Here is a 12,940-nt window from a genome sequence, read left to right on the forward strand (position 1 = left end):
AGATGGATCCGGAGGCTATTAGGTTGGAGGTGTCAACGCTAAAAATTGTTGTAGGACAAAGATACAGGAGCAAAAAGGAGTTCAGGAATCACGTGAAACTTATTTTGGTTAGGGATTGATTTGATTTTAATGTACCAGTATCAAATCCGAGACAGGTGGTTTTCAGGTGCTGGGTTAAAGGATTTCTTTGGAGAGTCCGTGCATCTGTACATGGGGATGACCCGGATTTTCATTTTCGTCTATACGATTCGGAACACACATGTTCTGTGACGGAACGTTCTATTAGATCCCGCCAATCAACAGTTGATGTATTGGCAGGTCTATACAGGGACTATCTTGGTGATCTTGGTCCGGATGTTAAACCTAAAAGTGTCGAAGTCATTTTCAATAAGCAATAATGGATGACTTATATGTATAGGTTGAGTTTTTTCCATGTTACGGCTGATTTATAGATTATTTACAGCTGAGTTATTCGAATGTATCGACTGAGTTATCTATATGTTATGGATGATTTATTAATTTGTTTGGTGTCAACAGTTGGGTTATTGGAAGGCATATCGAACGCTGCTGAATGCAAGGCTGATCGATCAAGGAACTCCTAAGGATAGTTTTAGCGAGTTGCCTTCTTACATATAGAAGTTAAGAAAGGAAAATCCGGGTACAGTCACGCATCTTCAAATAGATGATGAAGACAGATTCAAATATGTTTTTATTGCTTTTGGTGCGAGTATTGCTGGGTTTGCTTTCATGCGCAAATTTGTTGTTGTCGACGGAACGTTTCTCCATGGTAGCTACAAAGGGACGCTTCTAACAACCCTAGCTCAGGATGGTAACTTTCAATTTTTCCCATTAGCTTTCGATGTTGTTGACACTGAAAATGATGAGTCTTGGTGTTGGTTTTTTACACAACTCAAAGTTGCCATTCCTGACGAAAAGGATCTTGCGATAATCTCCGACATACATAAGTCAATAGGGAAAGCGATTGGTCAAGTGTATCCGTTGGATTCGCGTGGAATTTGCACTTACCATTTGTATAAGAACATTTTGGTGAAGTTCAAAGGAAAATATTTGTTCCCTCTGGTGAAAAAAGCGGCAAGGTGTTTTAGGCTGTCTGATTTTAATGAGGCTTTCAATGAGATTGAAGCACGTCATCCTGAACTACATGGATACCTCCAACGAGTTGGTGTCCGAATGTGGGCGCGTGTTCATTTCACGGGTGAAAGGTACAATTTAATGACAACGAATATTGCAGAATCAATGAACCATGCACTGTCAAATGCTAGAAATCTTCCCATAGTTCGACTGCTAGAATCGATACGGAATATGATGACCAGATGGTTTTCTGAACGGAGAGAGGATGCGAAATCGCAGCTAACAACGCTCACTCAAGGTGTTGAGAAACTGTTACAGGTAAGTTTACATAACTCAGCCATAACAGCTTTCATATATCAGCCGTAACTATTTCCATATATCAGCCATTACCATTATAGTTTCCATAAACCAGCCATAATTGTTTATATAACTCAGCCGTCATTGTTTTCATAATTCAGCCTAAAACGTTTTTTTTTTTTGTTCTACTCCCTACTAGGACCGTGTCACCGCAGCAAGACTTATGGAGGTACTAACGATTGATGTTGTACGTATGCAAGTGAGATATGGATCATCTTTGCATGTTGTAAATTTGGAACTAAAAAAAAATGCACATTTCGTCGTTTCGACCACGAGAAAATACCATGCATCCATGCAATCGCAGCTGCAGAGCATATGGATGTGTCTCGTATATCCATGTGCGATCCGAAATTTAGGAGTGTTGATTTGGTTAACGGATGGGCTGGTTCAATCATGCCTCCAGATGAATCATTCCCTGCTCCTGAAGCTGTGGATAATCAGAATTGCTTGCCTCCGATTGTTGTGAACCAGCCTGGAAGGCCCAAGAAGCGTAGGATTAAATCATCTTTGGAAGTTGCCATTGAAAATAACCGCCTAGGAAGCAACCAGCATGTTCGCGATGTAAGCAAGTTGGGCTCAATGTGAAAACTTGTCGGATGTAGTTAGGGAGAATTGTTTTATTTTGTGTAATAACTCAGCCGTCAAGTCGTATAAACCAGTCGTTTGCTCTCAGATTGTTGATAACTCAGCCGTCAAGTCATATATATCAGCTATCTACTTTCAGATTGTTTCGTGTGATAACTCAGCCATTACTTACTATAACTCAGCCATCAACGAGACCTTTCGTTTTCCCGTAAAACTATAACTCAGCTGTTAAGCAATATTTTGGCGGGAAACCGTAAGTTAACCTAATAATAAACGCGACCTTTCTTTTAATAACCTAATAATAACTCAGCCATTATAGATTGTTTCTTTTGATAACTCAGCCGTTATGCACTATAACTCAGCTGTCACATGACTCAACGAGACCTTTCGTTTTTCCGTAAAACTATAACTCAGCCGTTACTTTATTATAATTCAGCCTCAAAGTGAGAGTAGATACTAAAATATGGAAGCATAAAAGGTGGATACATAGAACATATTAAGGTAAAACTGGAAATCACTGCTGGAAACCCTAAAGGATCTTAGAGACTTTGAAGGACAACCACAAAAGGTAACAATTTTTGCACATGATTTCATAGTCTCCATAGCGGTGAGAATGGAAACCATAATCCAAACAACACATCACAGAACAAGCGGGTGAAGGGAGTAATGGGCTGTCAGGATAGCGATGGGAGGCTGCGTACGAGTTTTTCCTGGCCGTCTTATAACGAGATAACTCAAACAGAAAATCATTACCGGTTACCATGGCACCCGAAGACATCAGAGGATAATGATGTGCATCATACAGCTGGAGGTAATGGACGGCCATAAATACTTAGTATCCCACATGCTAAGGTGGCATCAGCATCGGCCGGTACAATACGACTGAGAATATGAATCCCACGCTGGATATCTCTATCCTCAGCCACAACCCTTAGCCCTTCGTAGTAAATGGCAATGGGGTTGCCAGCGTCAAAGCATCTGACGAAGAAAGGCCTGTACCGCCTTTCAATTTGGAGGCCACCATCAGGGGCATTGGATGTGTTGATTTGTGATGGATCAGTACAAAGACAATAGATAGCAGCTGTCTTTAGAACTTATTTACTGTATAATGCATTTTTTTCCCTACGACCAGCCCTTAGAATAGAACCAAGTGACCACCATCGATCTTCTGCAGCAAGGGAAACGATTTTTATGAAAACGTCGTCGGGGAGATCCGCCATCTTGGGTGCTCGAGCGGACATAGTGTCGTAAAAAATAATTTTATTCTAGTTTGTAGTTGAGAGGTAATAGACTAAAGAAACAGGAATATTATAACTCAGTCACTTGGTTCTATTTGTAGTTAAGAGGTAATTAATAGACTAATAATTTTATTGTTAAGCAATATTTTGGCGGGAAACCATAAGTTAATCCTTTCGTTTTCCCGTAAAGTTTATAACTCAGCCGTGAAGTCATATATATCAGCCATCTACTTCCAGATTATTCATAGTGATAACTCAGTCATTACTTACTATAATTCAGCCATGACATGAATCGACGAGACATTTCGTTTTCCCGTAAAACTATAACTTAGCCGGTAAACAATATTTTGGCGGGAAACCATAAGTTAACTTAATAGTAGACTCGACCTTTCGTTTTCCTATTGTTTTCTCTTTATATTCATATAATTCACTGTATCGTTTCGGTTTCTTCTTCTCCGCTCTATCATTATATTGCATTTCCTTCGATCGTTGCAATATAATGTTTAATATTAATATAAGTATTACGATATCTCAGCCATTACGGACTTATATATCATTATAACTCAGCCATAACTAACTATAACTCAGCCATAATTCACTATAACTCAGCCATAACTCACTATTTCCATTAAATTCAAATTGATTACATTCACTTCGGCAATTCGCCAAAAAAAAAAAAAAAANCTATCAGCGAACTGTGAAGGCTAATCACGAGTCTTCTGATCTCGGCACAAACTGATTCCCATCACTAGCATTCTGGACGGTCCTGTAGTCTCAGAATGGGAGCCGGACCGGATAGATCGGACTCCAATGGTTCTTCCACTACCAGCTTGCTCAGATCAGATCGCAAGATCTGACGATCCCTCCTTAAGGCTTCAAGCCTTTCCATCCGCACTTCGGAGCCCTTGGACACCATCTCCTCCAGGAAGGCACATGGACCTTCTATAGCATGGCTTTCGCGGAAGAAATGGTCCGTTGACACCAGGTAGTTGACGTACCACCTCAGCCTCTCTACGCTAGCTTGGTAGGCCCAGACGTCCGTGATGCGTGGGAAGTCAGACTCTCCCAAAGGTTCATAATCACCTTCGGGTAGTTGGGCACCACAATACGGGAGACCTGTTCTTCGCACAAGGCATGCTCAGCAAGTAGACGAGTCATGCGCTACTTCGCTAGAAAGAAACGTTCGGCGATGAGCTCATCCAGGACTCGGATAGTCCTTTCCAATCGGCAGAGCCGAAAGACTTGCTCGAGTTTAAGACAAAGTGCTTTGATATACGCACCTAGTCTCTTGCGGCGAGCTCGGTACATCCGGAGTTCCATTCTTAAAGGATCCATGGATGGCTCGATGACGTTGAAACTCGGAACGAGTTCATGGGAACGAGGCGTCTCTGTTTCCTCTTGAGGGGTGGCATTATGCAACGGATTTGGATCGAAACCGCTAGCTTTGGCGGGTGTCCGTTCTCGGGCTCGTTTCAACCATGCAGATCAGGTAGTCACTGGCATCTTTGCTAGATTAGTTCTGCTGCCATTTTAACCCGTATAGCCTGGAAATTTTGATCACATATGCCATCGAAATTCAAACCAAGCGCTAGACATTCTACAAACTTTAGAGCGTACGCGCCACAGTCACCAACCTGTACGTTTTGCGGGACCTTGGAGACACTCTTCCTCCTGAAACTGAACTGACTGAAAGTAGGTGTACGCCATTTGTCAGGAACGTTCTCGTTCATCATTGCTGGAATCATCCGCGCAAACGCCCTACAAGCATTCATCATTCTAATATCACTGTCTTTGTTTACTTGTCCCACGATGCTATCATAGCAATCAATATGCCTTCTGATGAGATCCACGGGCAGCGCCACCCAGTGATTGCCTCTAGTTTGTGGAGCAATATACAGATGATCCACATCTTCTATCCACTTCAAATTAGTCGGTTGATCTGAAGGCATCAAACTTTTAACTAAATCTTCGTAAGAGTTGCCATTGAATTTAACCAGTTTGGATTTCATCTCGAACTGAGCATAGTCACGAACAATCGTCATGGTGAACCACGGGTCTACAAACGCAATGCGTTTGTTGTGATACGGGAAGGGATCTCGTTTGTACCTATCCCTAAGGAGACTCATATACCCGCCCATGTGCTGTAAAAAAGGAAACTGAGTAAAGAACATTAACTCATCCATAATGTAATATAAGTCAGTCGTAAACAATAACAAATCAGCTATTATGTATAATAACTCAGCCGTAAACATTATTACTCAGCCGTCAAGTCATTATGTCTCAGCCGTAAACATAATAACTCAGACATCAAGTTAAACTTACTTCATCAGACAGCCACCCAAATGTATCATGCTTCACTGGCCAGTTCTTTCTTTCGGTGATGAGAGTCCTATAGAATTCAATATTTGATGTTGACTTGCTGAATGGTGTATACCTAAGAAGCAAATAAGGACAGGTTAATATAATGTTAACAACTTGTGATTAACAAGGGGCTAAAGGGTCATACTCGGCTGTCTTTAGGTACTCCAAAAGTTTTTTCAACTTGATCGGATCAACCGGTGCCAGAGGATCATATATTCCAGCTCCAGGTACAGAGTTCTTCCTCATGCACGTCAGTCCGTTGTCTCCAATATAAGGAAAAATTCTCGCTTGTGTAGCTTGTTGTGTATTCAATGCACTTCCATCCGGGGACAGCTTAACACTATCCAGCCTTATAGCTTTAATTCTATCAAGCCTAATCTTTTCCTCCTCATCATCCTCAGATTCAGTTTCAAGGACATCGTTTACAGCCATAAACTCGGCTGTCATATCACATATACTGCTGTCAGCAGCGTTGGCACCAGCGTTTGCATCAGCTTTTGCACCAGCTTCGGCTTCTCCCTCATTCAAAACAGGTTCTACAAATTGCAACGACTTCACGGTAGTAGGCTTAGTAGTCTTTCTACCTCTTCTCTTTGGCGGATTATCTCCAACTTGCTTTTCCACCAAGTCTTTGTCCTTCTTTGCCGCCAACTCTTTGGCCTTCTTTGCAGCCGCCGCCTCATCTTTAGTCTTCTTTGTCGCGACCTCTTTGGCCTTCTTTGCATCTAATTCTTTGTCCTTCTTTGCATCTTTGGCATTTTTCCACGTGTTCAGCCGTTGATTTGGTTTCGTAGCAGCTGGAGACTTCTCAACAAAATTAAGAGGATCATCTTTATCAAACTCTTTATTCAGATTCCTACTGACCCCAGCCAAACCACTGCCATCTACCTGTATGACATAGCGAACATAATTCACACAAAATTCAGATAATGATAACTAAGATAAATCAGACATTACCGGAGGACTGTTGACAGAGTAGTTTTTTTGCTTTTTTCCTGGAATGACTGGTGGACCTTTTGGTGTCTGTAGATTTTCCCGAAGGTATTCTGGTAACAGGCTCGTTATTTTGAAATTTGAACACGCATCATAAGTGTTTTGGTCAGTTTGCCCAACACCCATGGAAAGCACTTGCTCTTTCATCTGTTCGAGTTCACTCTCAACAGCTCTAAACCTGGTATCAATCCTTTCATTCATCCGCATTTCTATTCTATCTCCAATCTTATTATCCAGAGCAATGTTTTTTTCAAAAGTGTCAAACCTTGAGGTTAAATTAGACACCAACTCAACGATAGTTGCTACCGACCCATCTTCTCCAGCATCTTCCTCTTCACTAGCACACTGAACAAATACATAAACCGTCGTAAACAAGCTAACGAAAGATTACATATAATATAAACACACTACACACCATAGCACTTACCTTTATTCCTTTCTTATTCTTCTTCCTCTTCTGTGCAGCTCCTTCACCGGATTCACCACCCTGACTGTTTGAAACGTCCACTTTCTGGACTGTCTGCTTTTTTGCGGGAGGAGATTCAGACTCAACATCTGTTTTAGCTTCTCGCTTTTTCTTCTTATCACTCCCCTTAACATCCCAAAAACCTTTTACAAACTTACCCTCATGTATGTCTTGGATCAAGTGCAGGGTCAGCTTCTTGACCTGGCCACGTATGAAATAGCTCGCTTACATCATCCTTCATAACCATTTTAGTCACACGCAGCTGTTACATGAGATTATGAAACTCATCAGTAAGTTTTAACTAGCCATCACTAAAACATAACACAGTCAACACAAAACATTAACTCAGCCATCACTAAATCATAACTCAGCCGTCACAAAATCATAACTCAGCCACTAATAAACCTTACCTCATCAAGCGCTTTGATCTCTTCAGCAATTACGGTTTCCAACGTTGAACGTGTACGGTTTCCACCCCATTGAAGCAATGGTATGCCACCATTTTTTTCTTTTGTTGCATTCCCAAACCAATCTCCAAAGCATTTGATGGACTCATACGCCCAAGCCTGTAACACGGGTGTAAAATCACTAAGGGTGTACGACTTTCCCGTAGGCTTCAACATCTTTATACCATCAACAAGGGCTTCACATGCTGACCGACCCCACGGATAAGTCTTTATGGCTTCATCATCAAAAACTCTTTTCGCACTTTCGTATGGAATTCTAGAGTTATCATGCAAACCATAAAGTCCAATGTGTTGAAGAAGCAACAGCCCCAACCATTTACGATGATTAGGGATTTTCCATCCCCGACACACGTTTAATGCATCCCTGAGTTCATTCAATGATGGACCTTCCCCACTAGGCACTTGCAAAAGTCTGAAGAACGCTTTGTGTTCATCTTCAAGTTCAAACCGTTCTTTCGGCATTGGGTCTATGTTTAACCCCGTGACATGAGCAAATTCATTCAACCCAAACCTGATAGGTTGACCACCGACTACAAACCAAAGCTCCTTCTTATGTACCCTTAACTGGTTGCATAGTAGGAAATGTACTACCTTACCAGACAAGACGAATTGGCTATCAACTAGCTTAGAGATTATTCCAATAGGTACTTTCTTCGTTTCATCCCATGCATCCTGTCCTATTGATTCTCTAATCGTAGGGAAATCTCCCATCCTGAAATTGGTATTAATTTCTCTAAACTCTAGATTAGAGATTCCTTCAGCGTATAGTCTTGGGGGGTAATCCCTTGCTTGTTCTTCAGAAATAATCACCATCGACATCTGATAAATAATATAATTCATAAGTAAATCATAAAATAAATCAGTCATAACATAAACCAAACTCATACACAAAGCATAACATAACTCAGCCACAAATACATAACTCAGATCTAAAGCACAAAATAACTCAGTCACCAATACAAAACTCAGATGTAACTCAGCCACATCAACAAACAAATCAGCCATCGAATCGAATAAATCTAACAAATCAGCCGTAAACCCTAAAAGTAAATCAGCCATCGAATCGAATAGATCTAACAAGCCAGCTGTCATTAGAGACGGCGACAATCAGCCGTAAATCATCGATAAAAACCCACATTCAGGCGGAAAACTCGAAACTAAACATTCGACACATACTGGAACGTTTAAACGAAGACGAAGACGACGAAGAGAGAGAGAGAGAGCGATGACAAAGAGAGAGAGAGAGAGAGCGACGACGAAGAAGGAGAGTGCAACGACGAATAGAGAGAGAGCGAGCAAAGACGGCGAGAAATTGACGGCGATAGAGTGGACAATGACAGGAATGACCGGCGACAAGAGACGACGAAGAAAAGTTTTTTTTGTAGTATTGGCGGTTTGTGAACAGTGAAAACTGTTCACTTTCCTTCTCTTTGATATAAACAAGAAAAAATAAATGTTGATCTGAAAAAAACTGCTTAATGACATGTTAAATCATATCTGATGTGTATTTTTTTTTTTTTTTGACCAAAATCGAAAAACAAAACTCAAGGGATAAATTGTAATTACGGGCATTAAACATTTGAGTAATTTTCAAAAGATTTATAGATATGAGTAATAAACCAACTTTTGGATAATATTTGAGTAATTTTTTTTTTTATATATTATTAAAAAGTTGTCACTAAGTTTGTCTTTTTCGGTGTGAGGTGAAATGAAAGTAAACCATTTGATATGCATAAGCTCAGTTATTATATCTTTTGCTTGTTTAACTCTACTATCACATTTATCCTTATTCTCTTTAAACCAATTATTAAACACATTCAGATATCTTATAATATGTGGAACTACTAAAAATTTATGTATACTAGAAAACTCATCAGTATAGGATTTGGCATAGAACTCATCAACTAACCAACCTCAAAGCAAAAAAAGAAAAGGGGTCTTTATATACTTAATGAGATGTCCAACGTTTCAATACGTTTTGTTACGATTATTTAAACCTTTCTTCAAGAAACCCTCAAAATTTCCTAAGATGTGTGTTTTGTAAGTAAATTACCAACCAAACCATACGCAAAAAGTGTAATTTCTTTACCGGGTCATCTTGATCTTGATCATATATCGTCAAAAAATTTCTACTTCCACTTCATGAGTCCCAGTGAGTAACTGCAACTGTGACCACTTATGTTACTATTTACTAATCAAGCCTCCTAACCGAACACAACATATAACACTTAACATATGCAATCTTGCGCGCGTTCATTACTCATTAGCTTCGAATTTGTGAACTTCAGTCTCATGATTATATCTTAAACAATTCTTTAGCAGTGTGGCATTATTAATTCACACTTTGTAAACTACATTCAACATTCGTTTATAGTTTATATACAATGAACTCTTAGTCTTGGCCTCTTAGGTTAGAACTATTATAATACATTTGTTGAGCTATATATGAAAATAATCTCAGAAAGTGCAAAAATGTCAATTTAAAGGTTCCGTGTCAACGTCCTGTGAGTGTGACGTGGCACGTTTATTTGTTTTGATATTGCCAAAAACCTCAAATAGTTACATTTAATTTCACATTTGGTCCTGTTACAGTTTTGTCGTCTTCTTCAGTGCAAGCGAGAGATCGTACGAATTGTTTCTGCAGGGGAAGGGTCATGGAACTGTACATATTGTTTAACCCATCGAGATAACATGAGCCCGACTCGAGGCTAAGCAAGTTCGTTTCCTCACAAAAAACCCTAACTCCCCCTCGGCTCTGCTCTTCACCGCCGTGTAGAAATTTCGATCAGGTTCGTCTCTCTGTTTCGAGATTGTTTTTTTGTGCTCATTGGCTCTAAAGTTCTCGTTTTTAGTCTATCCCTTGTTGTGTTATGGCGTTTTTGTGCTCCTTGTCTCTAACTTATCTAACTGTTTACAGGGTTTTGAGTAAATTCTGTTATGGCCTTGATACGCACTTTGTCACTCAAATCTTTGTTCAGTGCTCGTTGCTACCGACCATCTTGCACTGGTATCATTCTTCGTGACAATGATCATGGAAAGAAGCCAAATTACTGCTCTTTTATTCATCAGAGATCCTCTACCAGCTCTATTCTCTCTCAGCCTCTCAGAAACTCTTCTTCACATTTCTCTCTACGCCCTCCTTTTGGTGTCTCTATCTCTATCCTCGCTCAGATGTGAAAGGTCTTGCTGGAACTACTATATATTTGGTGGTGGAACATGTGGCTTCGCAGACAACTACAGTCATAAAAAGTTTCTGATGCTGCTATTAATCCTGTGGTCCATTTTGATGTTGTCCAGCAGATCATTAACAATGTGCATACATTGACAGGCTTAAACTGGTAATAAATCCACACAGCTTCTTGCGTTTTGTGTTGGTCAACTTGCAAGTTATGGCCACTCACTTTAGAATCATGTAGACCTTGGGTGTTGTGTTGGGATCACTTTCCTAGTTACTATATAACATAAGGTTTTGAATGTTGTATTACGTTGTGTTTGAAATGTAAATGATTTTGTACGGAATGTTTCTTGCGAACTATCCTATGAACTGTGTAGAATTTGCATGTAAATGCAGCTCACATGTGACGACAGAACCTCTTGTATGATACTCTGCAGCTAAGCTCTTTCATTGGAATTTCATATTAGTTGCATCTAGCATGCTCCTTCATATCAACCTAACTGTTGTCTTCTTTTTGATGATGTAGGTGTGGTGGTCTCTACAGTGGTACTCGTATTCATTGTTTTTCGCCGGATGTGAAGATTATTTTAGGGTTACAGAGTTGGGCGTTTTGCTGCATGGACCTAACAGTAAGAAACTCTATGATGCTTCATAATCTGTTCAGGCATGTGAATATGTGATTTCTTCGTATTTCATTAGGGGCTTCATCCCAGTAATATTTCTTTGCTCCCCAGATCAATAAAATGGCAGAGAAAGTAGCATCCTTTAAAACAGGCGGTGCACTATGCATGGTTCGCTGATCTTACAACGGCTGATACATCATTCATATTCACACTTCTAACAGGATTGACTTTCTGGATTGCAGTAGAGGTATCATTAACAGTGTTTTCGATATAAACAAGTATATATTCGTGTGGTTGGTTGTGACTGAATTCTTAAGTTGAGCTTCACAGTGTGATGCAGTCGTAGGTTTTAAAGGCTTAATGCTCTCCAAACATTGGACACGGATGTGGATCATTCCCATGTTTGTTATGGGAATATTTTTTTCCAAGGTGAAGTTGTGATTTTTTACCACGTAGGGAATTTGATAAAACTCAGAACAGATGATGATGTTAATTTTGTGTAAGTTGCAGGGTGTGCATTGCTATTTGATGAGTTGCATGTTGTTCTCCATTGCGTTTATGCACGGTGAGTTTTTCAATTACCTGGAACATCTTGTGGGTTGATGAGGTTGCTATATATCTCTGATCTATCTCTTTTGTGTGTAGTGATTCGCCGTCCTGGAGTGAAGAAGCATTTAGGCATTTCAGAGATTCCTGAATATTTGGACAAGAAGAATTTTTGAATGTAGGCAAGAAAGACACATGAGTTTTGTGTAATCGACTGACCAAAAAAGTTTTTGTTTAGCAGTTTGTGGCATTTATTCACAGTTTGTAAGATATTTTCTTAAACTAAATTCAGCATTCGTTTTGTAGTTTGTACAATGAACTCTTAGTCTTTGGGTCAGAACCATAAGAATAAATTTTGTTGAGCTATATATGAAAATAATCTCAAAGTGAAAGTGTAAAAATGTCAATTACTTAAAAGGTTACAGGGTTTTGAGTAGATTCTGTAATGGCCTTGAGACGCACTCTATCCCTCAGATCCTTGTTCAATGCTCGCTGCTAACAACCATCTTGTAGCGGCATCATTCTTCGTGGTAATGGTCGTGAAGAGAAGCCAAATTACCAGCTCGATGATTCTCTCTCAGCATCTCAGAAGCTCTTCTTCACATTTCTCTCTGTGTGATCCTTTTGGTGTCTCTATCTATCATCGCTCTATGTCGACTTTACATTTTCCAGGCTCAGATGTGATGCAGCATATAATGGGCTTTACGTGAGTGTTTACGGATTTGGATCCATTAGATTTGTTAGCTTATTTTAATTGTTAATTATTTATTTTAGAAAAGATTAGGATTAGAATATTTAGTGTTTATATCTTTCCTTAGTTTTAGATTTGAGTTTATCATAAAGGGTGTTATAAAAGGGATCAAAACCTCACATATGTAATAATCGATTATTGAATAAAAAAGTTTTAAAAGAGCTTTGCCTAAAGCCCAGAGATGAGGACTCTCAACCCTAAGAGCTTGTGTTCAAGTTCTACAAGGTAACACAAGCTCTACAAGGAGGACTTGCAAAACCAGGTCCATATTGTTCCTAAGAGCTTG

This window comes from Camelina sativa, chromosome 4, assembly GCF_000633955.1.
Source record: "Camelina sativa cultivar DH55 chromosome 4, Cs, whole genome shotgun sequence".
Taxonomy (NCBI): Eukaryota; Viridiplantae; Streptophyta; class Magnoliopsida; order Brassicales; family Brassicaceae; genus Camelina; species Camelina sativa.